The sequence below is a fragment of the Schistosoma haematobium genome, chromosome 1, assembly GCF_000699445.3.
Source record: "Schistosoma haematobium chromosome 1, whole genome shotgun sequence".
In the NCBI taxonomy this organism is placed as follows: Eukaryota; Metazoa; Platyhelminthes; class Trematoda; order Strigeidida; family Schistosomatidae; genus Schistosoma; species Schistosoma haematobium.
Window position 1 is genome coordinate 22676408 of NC_067196.1, and position 14208 is coordinate 22690615.

Consider the following 14208-nt stretch of genomic DNA (forward strand, 5'->3'; position numbering starts at 1 on the left):
TTAGGTACTAATGGGTAAATAGGGGTGCATGCTGAATGAATTCCTTAAAACTTTTGCTAGCGTCATAATAATAATAATGTGTGAATAAGATAAGTTTAAACTATGAATTAAATTATTATCTCTTTCACTCCATGTTGACCATATTTATTCTGATCATTAATCTCACAATTTCATTTAACGTATAAACTCAGTCAAGTCAACGCTTCATATTAGCCATCTCAACATTAACGATTTCATGATATATACATGGGTTTAATTTCATTAGTAATGTTTTTAACTACATTGGTAAACCTCTATTCCGTTTTAGAGCTGAATATTTCTCGAGATTACTTGAATTTTTCAAATGTTCTGCTTATCTATTTTTTATTATTCTTTCACTTTCATTTTATTAGATTATTGAGTAACAAAGGTTTGCCGGCTCTGCTGGAAGATTTCAAAAAAGTTAAATTTCGAGGTAAAGGCTATGAGGTAGGTGTATAGAAGATACCTATCTTTTCATAAATATATTAAATGAATTTTGTGCAGATTGAATTAATCTATTAGTGGTATTCATCAAAAATTTACGTAAGTTGGCATTCTATTGAAAATCAGAGAACGTTGGAGAATTGTTTCTTTCGAGTACAGGACTTTACAACCGTGTCCATTTAGTTGTTTAGTAGTAGTCAAGAGTTTCCAACGAATACTGTAGCCTTTGGGTTCAATCTCTGATGCGATAGTGTATTCACACTGTTAAGGAGTCCCATACTAAGACAAAAGAGCTGTCCAGTGCCCTAGTTTCCAGTTGGATGTCGGGTTACATTATTGTGTGATAAATATGACCCACGAAATTTTGTATTTATGTAGATACACATCAGTGATTAAAGAAAAAATATTTTCATTCAGTAAACTGAATAAGTTAAAACTTGTTAGACATTCTCTACCTGGGAATGTCCGAAATGTCAATATAAAGTGAATTTTATGATTATCAACGTAGAAATTGGATTAAATATACCTCGATCCAATTTGTCACACTGTGTTGCGCGGCCAATTGAAATTGACGAGATAAGAATTTCAAGAAGTCGAAATGACGGTAATATCAATAATAATTATGATAAGAAACATCAAGCATAAAAACTATAGTTCGAAAAGACGAAATGAATTAACAAAACATAATAGTGTAAAATATTATTGAAACTGAAGATCTCAAAGAGGCTTTTACCAAGATAATGCTTTTATATCACACTGCAACAGATTGAGTTGCATCAAAAAGAATACGGAACTAAGTTATTTTCAGAAGCTAAGATATCAACCTCAATTGACGTAGGAATATTTACTTCAAACAAAAAATACTATTCATTTATTTAACTTTCTTTAAATATATGCATGGTATTTGGTTTAATTTTTAATAGAATTCAACACCTATTAAATTTAGTTAAGGTATTATTAAACACCAGAAAGTACTGGATAATATGTTTTTCATCGTAGTATGAAACTTTCCGACACTTCAGACCCAATCATTGAATGGTTAGGCTGTTGTTATAAGGCCTTAATGTCGCGGTTCTGATATCCACTTGAGTCGTTTGTTCAAATATAAAGTGTTCTTTGAGAAAACAACTTTTATGCAACAGTTTGATATAACTATTGTTTTTGTCTTTACAATTACCTTAGTGGCAAATTCTGTTTATCGTTAATTGGATTTATGGAATAGTCACTTTGAATTTGGCTGCTTAGGATTATGATACTTCTTAATAAAAAAATATAAATTAAAAGAAATTGTTATTAGAATGGGGGTTTGGGAAGATTGTAGTGTTGTAACAGTTGAATTCATGAGTCGATCTAAGCTAGACCATCACCGAAAACCTGGAAGCACTGGACGGCCGTTTCATCCTGTTGTGGGAAGGCCTTCTAGTGATTCCAGGTTTTCAATATTGGTCTAGCTTAGATCGGCACATGAATTCAACTATTAAAGGAGATTGTTTTGTCATGTTTTATTTCACAATATTAGTAAAAAATTGTTAAGGTGTTAGAAAATATGAAATAATGTTCCATACGCGAAGTATATTGTACATTAAACGCGTGTGTAAATCACAATACTGAGTTAGGTTTAGTAGCTTTGTGGTTAAAACAACTAGTCAGTCAATGGTAGATTTAAGTCGTGATCCGTCTATTTCAATTTAGGAAGATCAGTTTCACATTGTTATAGTTGTTCTCATAAAATCACTGATGAAGCCTGAAGCTGACTACATAAATTTGTACTTTACACATCAAATTACATGAATGCAATAAGCTTTAAGGATAATTAAAAAAATTTTTATAATTCTGTTTTTGTTATTGTAATTATTTTCATTTTTACAATTTTTTCAAATGTTTACTAGTTATTTTTATATATGTATATATGTTTTTAAGTTTCAAGATTTGAATAAACTATTATTTGTTTATGAAGCATGGAGTCATCGTTTGGTACCTAGAATGAGTTTTCCTGAAGTTATAGATCGTTTGGAAAGTGTTGGAAGTAAACGTGAAATACGTGTTGCTTTACATCGACTTCGTAATGGTATTTGGCCACCATATACAAGTGAAGAACAAGCAGTACCATCTGATAATGAAAGCACATCAGAACAAGAAGATCCGGATGTAATATGGAAACGGGCTTTAGAATCTGTTCCTGAGGTAAATGGATTTCTATTCGTGTAGCCTAGTTCACGATATTATTATAGGCGAAGATAGCAAATTAGTCCATGAAGTAACGAACCTTCAATGACTGATGTATTACATATACCCAACTATCGTCCACCTTATTGTTCAATCTTCGTTAATGTAGGAGAGTAGGTTAGAAGAGAATTAGGGGCTAACAAACCAAGATTTGACATTAGTGTTTGAAGTCACTGAGTGTTGGACTGAGCCGTGTTTGTAAGTGCATACTACTTTGCTATAGTTTGCAAGATTATCGCAGTTAGTTATTGGTAACGTTCTGTAATACAATGATACAAATTGACAACAAATATGCTTGCTATTCCCAGAACCATATATCTCAATATCATAGAAGGAAGAAATATTAATATTTACAAAAAATACAACTATGTACATTTTTATTCAACATAAGATTAAAATAAAAAGTCATCAAATGTTTCTTCCTGTTTGGTTGGTCAGTAGTGAGTGAAAATATTCGTCTCTAATTTAGTTGCTTCTTGTCAAATTGCTTAAATCAAGAACTATATTTTCCAATGTTACTGAAGAGCCCATATAAAAAGATCATATATTCAGTTGATAAAGGATAAGTACTTAGATCCATATTATTTATCAGTTCGAAATTAGGATGCTAAAAAATGACAACTAAGTTTTCTCTCTTTAGTTCTTACTTGTCTTCCAAACTAATTTCAATTTGTTGTGATTACTATCTTCGATTATTTTTCGTTCTATGCTATGAATGGTTTAACCGGGAAACTTCTGAATCAACAAGTGTTCCTCTTTTTTTATACACATCATTATTTATTTGTATCCTAGTCATAAAATATTTATTGTTGAACCATTAGTTTGACTATAGAGTAGTACTTTATACCAGTGGTAGATCAGCTTGTGAGTTTTATGTTGGCTTGATGCCAAAGGAATGAATTTTGTTGAAGTAAAAGTGATTAAAAGGCCAAATAAAATGAGCTCATAAATTAGTTGGCTATTAGTCCAGTTTGCACAGATTTGAGTTATAGGCCTCTTTGATTAGGTTCATCAGAGAACCGTAATCATTGATTGTGTATACCCGGTACAATTGCTGTGTTTTACGGTTTCATTTAGTCACTGTTACACGCTCGTGCAACTCAGCAACCATCAATAAAGCGATGGAGGATCAAGACTATGAAGTGAGCCGAATAACTATGATTACAACCTTTGCGTTTATATATATATCGTTGATTGATTGAAGTTAGACTTTTATACACCATTGGATCTAGACTCAGTGGTCTAGTAGAGGTTTGAGGTTCGCTATCGAGACTGAGCGTCTTAGGTGCGCACTTCTGAGGAGTCTCATACTAAAACGAAACGGCCATCCAGTGCTCATAAATCTTCATTGGTTGGCCAGCTTAAACCGGTTCGTGATGTCGGTGGGTTATTTATCTATATCTATGGAGAGAGAGGGAGAGATTACCGAACTGACTCATACAGAGATATGTGGGTGATGATCTTCAACGAGTGAGTAATTCACTCACAATATCTCTTATTATACAAACTTGACGTAGTATATGATTTATTCAATCCTATCAGGTAAGTCGATTGTGTATAAATTAAAATCGTTGACTGGTATATCTTTTATTAAGTTCGGATCTTTCATTTCTTTTTCAATTGGTTCTCTCAGGTTTTCACTGGTTAATCCACCTACCAATATGTTATTATTACTATTCTGACTCTTACATTCAGTTCTAATGCACTCCTTGACGCGATGCTTTACATCAACACTCGTTTATTTCGATTTCATTATAACGTGTCTATTTGCTTGTATCCTAACCTGTTGATATACTGATTTTATTATTAATAGTGAATATAGAAGAATATACAATCACTGCTGATAGCTTTTTTCGTCATAATGGAATCAAATTACCAGTCCCAAGTATTGCTATCTTCCTATAATTTACCTCATGATATGACTTTGATTAGACAACTACTGAAAGTTGGGGAGCACTGAATTGCCGTTTCATCGTATTATGGGACTCTTCGATAGTCCCATTCTGGAATGAAATGACTGTTCAGTGTTTCCTGGTTTCCAATGGCTTTTTGACTAAGGTCGGTTCATGATTTAAACTATAAAATAATAACGTTCATGTCCTCACCAATGACTAATTTAGGGAGGTAGTCCCTGGAGTCTTAGTATGAGACAATGACTAGTCGAGTCTAATCATATTGAGTGATGGGCAGTTAATTACCTTTCAATGTTATTGGAAGATGGTTGCAAAATATCATGAGTTGATTGAAGTAAGAGATGTAGATCATTAGATGCCAACTCATTGGTCCAAAGGTCATGTGTTCGCTGTAAGATATCCAGATCCTGGATTCGATCTGGGTTAGGGTAGTGGATACACACTGTTGACGGGTCTCATACTGAGACAAAGCAGTTATCTAGTGTTTTCTTTAGTTTTCAGTGACTGTCTAACTAAGGTCATTTCATGATGATGTAAATTATAAAATTCAGCCACTTCCCTGTTCTTTTTATCGGTACCAGTCTTTCAGTTGATAATACATTTTTGTGAGTAAATTCAATATTTTGTATTGGATTTATGTTTTATTTTCAGTGACAAGAAATGGAGAAGACACTCGTAATTTTCTGAACTCATATTGTTTGTTAACTTATAACGCGTTGAAGTTATATCACTAACTTTAAAACAATACGTTCACCCCTTGTTATGTACAAATATTTTTCTCTATCCTTGTTCAAACGATATTTTACATAGAATTTCTTAAAAGTTTATATGTGTGTATGTATATTATTTTTATATATTTTCACTTTATTGACTTTGTTTAAAACTTGTTTTCTTAATTCCAATCATTTTCACTGTCTTATAGGATGCAATCAATTCTACAAAATCCCCATCTACAATAAATGATGTTTACGGAAAAGAATTGAATCATAAAAATGAAACTGAAGATTCAACTGGCAGCTTCAACATACAATCACCACAAGTGCAACCATCTACTTCATTTGATTTTGAGTCAAGAGCTGAAAGAAATAAACGTTTAGCGTTAGAACGACTTGCAGCTCGAAAAGCTCGTTCTGAAACAATTAATAATGAAAAATTACAATTGTGTACGTTGCTTTTTATCATTTTGGACGTATAGTTGGTGTGAGGTCACATCTCTGAAGTTTTCACTAGTCAATCAATGAGTATTACAAAAGCTCCTATATTTATTTAGTCATTATATATATATATATATATATATATATATATATATATATATATATATATATATATGCAGTGGGGTCTCTACTCCTAATAGATTCATTTAAACATGTGTTATTTATTTTTGATGCGTTAGGAGATAATTTATGAAAAATCTTAGAGCTTCATAACCGACAGATTACGGTATCACTTTTTAGAGAACCAGTGGTGTCTGTATAATCTTAATCCACTTTACCCAGTGTCAAATCCAGAGATGTAAATATCGAGCTATCATATCCGCGAACGATCTGAGATATTTGATCTTATTGATCAGTTAGTAGTAGTTACCGGTTAGAAGTCAACGGATCATATCAGTTTTATGAAGATTGCAGATTCATCATGCTGATAACTGGTGGTCAGCTAAAAAATTAAATAAAAAATGATAAACAGTACTTAAGATTTGTATTCAAGTGTAATCCCAATATTCCAATAACGAGATATCATTACCAAGGTTTGACTTGATAATTTCGAATAAACTGATCATTGCGTAGATTGTTATAAATAAATTAAGATATTTTTAATATCCCAATGAGTAGAAAAATTAGATTTTCTGACGTTTCGTGACTCAGTGTAAGCGACTTCTTCAGAGAATGAATAGCCAAATCAAAATTAATCGAAGTTTAAATAGTACAACGAACAGCAAGAATATAATGTAACCAATCAGACCTGTTTTTTATTGGTCACACTATATTCTTGTTGTTCGTTGTAATATTTAAACGTGGATTAATTTTGATTTGGTTATTCATTCTCTGAAGAAGTGGCTTACATTGAGTCACGAAACGTCAGAAAATCTAATTTTTCTACTCATTGGGATTTTACAAATATATTATTTATTCATTCCAATAACGCCCAAAATAGCATCATCCAGACACCAAACATCACTAGAAAATTTAATCAAAAGCAATTAGGAAGTAATATTTTTCATCAACCAGTTCAATTGAATCGAATAACTCTTTAACCTTAAAATAAGAATATTTTATTTTCACAGCGATTAAATAATTACCATGTGACTATAACTTTTTGGTGACCCTGGTATTCTTTCGCTTTTTGTTCTATGAATGTTAAACAGTAGATAATTCTGGGTTTTTTTTCTAAGTAAATAATATTAATTTGATAAAAATTGTATCATCTAAGGAGGTTAATCTGAAAGTCTTTTTTACATACTTTCTATTATCCACATATGTAGTAAAGACGTTTAACCTCATATATGACATGTTTCCTTTTTTTCCTGCAAACAATCAATTTTATTTCCAATACATTTTATTTTTCTAAGTAAAATACTTTTCAGATTATTGCTAGAAATAGAATGAATATTTATTTCCAGTTAAATTTATTCTTATTTCTTTCAGCTACAAATCATATATTAAAGAATGCCTTGAAAGCTGCAGTCAATACCACCCCTCTGTTGAACAAAGCTGATACCACTAAATCATTTCCAGACTCTCCTGTGAATAAGAAATTGGATACTGATGTTTCCATCGATATACCCTGTTCAGAAAATACTCATACTGTTTCTTACAATGCTACTACCCTTACTATAACACATGACAATCACGAGACTTCTCCTTTTTTGGAAGGAACTCCAGCCAGTCCTGACAAATTACCATCAGTTTTATACGAAGTAGCGTCACCATGTCATGAAGACGAGTCAGGTCTTGTTATTGATCTAAACTAGATTTGTTACTTTGTTCAATGTCTCGTTCCAATGACTGGTTCATTACTTCATTTTTGTATAAATATTTCGTCCTATATACCTTTTTAATAAAATGACAAGTTAATATAATTTGTGTTTAAAAAAAGTGCTTAAACTAAGGTTGTGATTGGGTTTCTGTGAGAGGTAACAGTTTCCTCTTATTGATTCGGTGCAATACTTCGTTTAAGAAAAGGTATATGACTTTGTAAACCACTGGTATATATTTATTGTGAAGTTTCGAGTAATTTCCCAGGTAAGTGTGAATATAGAATTACGAATATACACATAAACGAGAATATTTTAGGTGAACAATGGTCAACTGACTTGGGTAGATAACAGACATACATATGCAAGTTCACATAATGACTAATTAGATTAGAATGATTAACCTGTTCAAAAATCAAGACAAGTTACGTAGACAATTTTGCCACTACAGGATAAAAACTGTATGATCAATAAACGTACCTGGATTTTCGTATGTGGTGCCAGGTACAAGAGCGCTCGAAAAGCATGATGTATCAGATTTCCATTCCGACTAATCGGTTTCTCGAAACTAGAAAGCAACTTTTGATAGTGTAATAAGACAAAGATTATCAGAACAATGTATATATAATCTGGACAAATTCAAGGCAAGAAAAAACAAAGATATTCAAGAAAATAATATGAAAATGTGGAACTCATCATTCTGGATAACAAACTAATATGTTTTGGAAAACAACTGACATTTTCGTCGTTGACCTGAATAATCATCGAACATAATGGTAATTTGACTGTAATTTTGTTATTCATTTGAACATATAAATACTGGCATAAAAGTACATCAAATATATATGCACCACACAAGAACAATAAGGCTGTGAAGGTTTTGATTGAGATCATAGTGGTCTAACATCGATCGGTTCACGATCTCAATTAAAATAATAATTAGTGTATGGGAGAGGTAGTACAGTTGACATATAAATATTGTCACAAAGGGGCACCAAATACATATGCGCCACACAAGCACAATAAGGCTGTAAAGAGATCGAGAATGTAAAGTGCGTACAACAAAAAGGAGAACAACGAACAGATTACGGTATCACTTTTAAGAGAACCAGTGGTGTCTGTATAATCTTAATCCACTTTACCCAGTGTCAAATCCAGAGATGTAAATATCGAGCTATCATATCCGCGAACGATCTGAGATATTTGATCTTATTGATCAGTTAGTAGTAGTTACCGGTCAGATTTCCTATGCCTCCAATAAGACCGGCTGACATCATGGTATCTATTTTGATATGTCTAAAGACGAGTGTGTTTGGACATAAGTGCAATACCTTAATTTATCGTCATAATGTAAAATAATTGACACTGGTACCGATGCTTCTGTTTCAGTAAAATAAGTAATGAATGTCAGTGTGTGGTGGTATTAGTTCCTAACAACATGATTTTTGAGTCTGAGTGTGTAACTACTGAGATTCGCACACAATATGTAACACTAAGGGAGGGTCAACAACAATGAACGCGGGAACAATTAATCTAAGTGGCATGGCTCGGTCGTCTAGGCGCGGTCATTCTTTCTTATTGTATCAAACACATTACTCTCCCCTCAGCTCAAATGTGTTCTACAGAAGTGCAGGACGTCATAACGTTGATTGATAGGATAGGACGAGTCGGTGCATATGATAATGTGAATCCCATGTAAGACCTTATAGACTAGATGGTCACGTTACGACATATCTACATTCTTAGGTTAGGGTTTATTTTTGTGTTAGCAGAGATAAATATACTGTCGAATTAGACCATAATCTTACAGGTACATATATATCCGTTGTTGAGCATAGCTGTGGAGGCTTGTCTGTCAAATCCTGATTCCTAACTCATTTCATTACTTATCAACGATATTTTCCTATCTTAATTGGGGAACGCTAAGAAAGATTGTCATTACATTATTCATATAGCGAAAGGTGAGATTAGTGTTCTGGACTCAACAGGCAGGGCTAGGTAAGGAGAAGGACCGATAAAGACTCTAGACGACTTGCACAGTTTTATGCATCATTTGTCTGGTCGACAATTTACTGTTCTCTAATTGGCAGTATTATTACGTTATATACTTATAGGCCGCAAGATAAAACACCTAAAAATTACTGAGGGGAATGGCTTTCATTATAATAGCTACAACGTCGACAATACTTGAACTTTACTATCAATCGACATACCTGCGTATTAGGCACCTGTGGTATTTGAACGAACTAATAATACCTTTGTACTTGTTGAATGCTTGATTTCGAATTCCAAATACAATACATTCGTTTGTGCTTGTGTCTTACTTCTTAATTCAATTGCGTTAATTCTGGGATTCCTAGTTCATAATACAATTCAAATAATTCAAAACATTATAGCACCCTCTTTTTAAAAGAAGCTTTTTAGAATCTAGGACTATTGGAATTCAATCGTCAAAGGATGCAAACAATCCTTTACTGAAATGCAAATAGTATCCAGACATTGAAAAGGTCCTAATTTGACTAGAAAAGTTTCATCATGCTCAGTAAAGTAAAGGCGAAGGCTCGTCTGCTTCATTAGACGTCTTCAAGAACTGGCAATATCAGTGTTTCTAAATTATTAAGTGACGAACCTCGAAGAGGTTGTCCCTAATCGATTTATTGACGGTATGGACTTGAAGTTGCAGTGAAATAAACTTATGAGACGAGCCCCTGAAATCTTTTAAGCTGCTCTTGATGAGGCGGTTTTGAGGGAGTGGTGTCCATGGTCGCATATCTTGAAGAGCCAGGATACCACAGTGGGACCAAGGTTTCGCAGCGAGCTTTGCACGTTAGACATGTGCAGAAAGTGAGCTTTCGCTCAAAAAATATTGGAGGTCCATTTGATGATGCAAGAGGAATTCAACGGCAGGCATGTTACATAATCCATTAGTTTTGCTTTGTGGTTAAAAACTCTTCGTCCCAACATTATGTGAAGAGCCATTTAATTGTCCAGCTACTATTTTGTTAGGTTCGGATGCAGTATGTTCTTTAATTAACACTACTCATGTTACTAATGATATGTCTCTATATGATACTCATAATGTACGTCTGAACGCAACCAACTGCACTTCAATGGTTGTTAAAGGTAAAATAACATGGCAGTCAACCCTCAACCAATCGACCTTCATACATACGTCTTTCATACAATACGTCTTTCGTTCAGAATCTATCTTAAGACCTTATTTTAGGTGCAGACTTGTTAACGAAGTTTGGACGATGTGTGAATTTAAAGATTTTTATCGTTCAGAATTCAGTTTGGAAACTGGGTAGGGACTATGGAAAAGACACTCTTAGTTTTCAAATAACGATTATTGCTAATAAAGTCGAAACAAGTGATATGTCGTCTTAACTTGCGAACTGCCCTCCGGAGCGTGTGCAATTATTAGAAGGAACGTAAAAATATTCTATGATATATTTGCTTGGGATTCTAAAGATGTTAGACATATGAGGGCTATGGCTCATTAGATGGACAATCAAAAAACAAAACCATATAGGAAACCTCCTCGTCAAAAACTGAATGAGATTACAGAACGTGATTCTTTCCCATTGTCACGATACTTTAGATGAATCGGTCAGTTCGGAGTGGTTCTCAACACTGGATTATCATCTGGTTATTGGCAAGTCGAAGTATATCCTGATGATCAATACAATACGTCTTTCATCACACAATTAAGTTTATACGAACAATGCCGTTCCGGATAGCTAATGCTCGTTCCAGCGACTAATGAATAGAACACCATGTAAGTTGGTGCCACACGCTTGTTTGGTGTATCTGAACAATGTCATAGTACATGGAGCATCTGTTTGAGAACACTTAGAAAATTTGCATATAGTTTTACAACGCCCTCAGAAACTTGGTTCGAAAGTACAACAATCGACATGTCTTCTGTTGAGAAAGTGATTTAAATCCAAAGGTCATATCGTTGGTAACCAAGGGATGGCGACGTGTTAGAAAGACATTCCTGAAGACTTGCGGCATGGAGGCAAATTAAAATGATGCGCGTCGCAAAACGTAGATATTGGTGGTCATAACGAAGGGAAGACATGGGGAATAATGTCACCACATGCAAGATTTGCCAAATTACTAAAGGCCCAAAGAACGGCATGTGTGCTTTCTTAGTAAATATGAAACCAGGTTACCCGAACAAGATAGTATGGATTTCGATAATGCAATGAGAAGACGAAGATTATCAGAACTATGTGATATATTAGCGCAATACATTTCGAACAATCTGGTCACACATATACTTGTTAAGAGCATTTATGTATAAAAATAAAAGGTCAACTAGACAGGAAACGGGGTAAGAGGAGATAAGGATAATGATAAGAGTAATAATAATAATAATGTGAACACAATTTGAAACCTAATCACTCTGGATAATAAGTCAATATTACCAGGGTAGGTTTAAGGTAAGAACAAACTGTTTTTGAACACATAAAGGGGGTTTGAATTTTCGTATGGCTAAGGCTTCAATGAACCTTAGTATACGCCCTTTTACACTTTTATACAGCACTACAAAAGCTGAATTTAGATCAATCTTGTGACCTGTTTCAATTATATGTTTAGCAATAGAGGATGATGGATGTTTATCCTCTGCTCTTATCGGTTCACTTGATTGTATTTGTTTCTGAAGCCATTTGGGTACATGTTCACTCACCCTAATGTTGAGATCACGATTACTCCTCCCTATGTATGTGTGACCACACACACATTTAAATTGGTAAACACAGTGGGATGTGACGCAATCGTTTCCATGTACTTTAGGTTTTGAATGAAGCATGCACCTTGTTCTTTCTTTGATGATGACCTTTGCTGCGCAATAGGTTTTATTGATGACTGATTTAAGTCGTTGTTTCAGTAAAAGGCTATTTGAATCACCTCTGAATGGTAAGGTGATGTAGACAGGCTTTTTCTCTACCGAGGCTACAGTAGGTCTCGCTGAACCATGGATTTTCCATCTATTTATGAATTTCAGAGGATAGCCATTTTCTATTAACGTTTTATTTAACAACTTTACATCATCATCAATGGCGTCATTGGTACAAATACGGTCGAGTCTGTTGAAAAGACACCTTATCAAACCACGTTTTTATTGCACAGGGCAATAACTATAATAACTAAGATATTGACCTGTCCACGTTGGTTTTCTAAAAATAGATCGCTTTACTGAACCATCTTCTCGTCTACTCAGGAGTATATCTAGGAAGGGAAGCTGATCGTTTTTCTCTTCTTCACATGAGAGACTAATATGGTTTTGGAGAGTGTTGAGTTTATTTAATAAACCGTACATATCCTCTTTTTTCTCACAAACAACTAAGATATCGTCCACATATCTCTTATAACGTGACATGTTTCCGATTAATTCATCAGTCTGATTTTCAACATGTGCCATGAACACATCTGCTAGTAATGGTCCATGGTTCAGCGAGACCTACTGTAGCCTCGGTAGAGAAAAAGCCTGTCTACATCACCTTACCATTCAGAGGTGATTCAAATAGCCTTTTACTGAAACAACGACTTAAATCAGTCATCAATAAATCCTATTGCGCAGCAAAGGTCATCATCAAAGAAAGAACAAGGTGCATGCTTCATTCAAAACCTAAAGTACATGGAAACGATTGCGTCACATCCCACTGTGTTTACCAATTTAAATGTGTGTGTGGTCACACATACATAGGGAGGAGTAATCGTGATCTCAACATTAGGGTGAGTGAACATGTACCCAAATGGCTTCAGAAACAAATACAATCAAGTGAACCGATAAGAGCAGAGGATAAACATCCATCATCCTCTATTGCTAAACATATAATTGAAACAGGTCACAAGATTGATCTAAATTCAGCTTTTGTAGTGCTGTATAAAAGTGTAAAAGGGCGTATACTAAGGTTCATTGAAGCCTTAGCCATACGAAAATTCAAACCCCCTTTATGTGTTCAAAAACAGTTTGTTCTTACCTTAAACCTACCCTGGTAATATTGACTTATTATCCAGAGTGATTAGGTTTCAAATTGTGTTCACATTATTATTATTATTACTCTTATCATTATCCTTATCTCCTCTTACCCCGTTTCCTGTCTAGTTGACCTTTTATTTTTATACATAAATGCTCTTAACAAGTATATGTGTGACCAGATTGTTCGAAATGTATTGCGCTAATATATCACATAGTTCTGATAATCTTCGTCTTCTCATTGCATTATCGAAATTTATCAAAGGGACTAATTGTTTTAAATAGTATGGATTGACATTACTGACCCATTACGGGAAACTGACAGAGAAAATAAGTATATTTTGGTTATGTTTGGTCACTTTATAAGGTAATGTTGGGCGACTCCCTCTAGAAGCTATGGATGCTCAAACCGTAGCTAAAGAGCTGTTTGAGATTAGGGTTACCCTTGGGGTGCCCCAATTCATTTGCATTCACATAGAAGTACCAAGTTCGAAATCATACTTTCTGAAGGACTATCAATATTTGGCGATTCGCAGGACGCGAACAACTGTATACCATCTAGAGGGCTTCAGGCCTGTTGAACGAACCAATGGGACTCTAAACCCTACTAAACGTATTTGTTTATCAGGAGGAAGCTAGAT

The 14208-nt window shown here is 34.1% G+C and overlaps 1 protein-coding gene across 1 annotated transcript in view; it reads left to right on the plus strand.

Annotated features, from left to right (window-relative positions):
• MS3_00005198 (uncharacterized protein) overlaps positions 1-9101 on the plus strand; it is a 42761-nt gene extending 33660 nt beyond the window's left edge. Inside the window, exons 14-17 of the mRNA XM_051213226.1 lie at positions 393-468; positions 2386-2649; positions 5527-5767; positions 7250-9101. The gene's annotated coding sequence lies outside the window, so the exon portion shown is untranslated. The remainder of the gene's footprint in view (positions 1-392; positions 469-2385; positions 2650-5526; positions 5768-7249) is intronic.
• The last annotated feature ends 5107 nt before the right edge of the window (positions 9102-14208 follow it).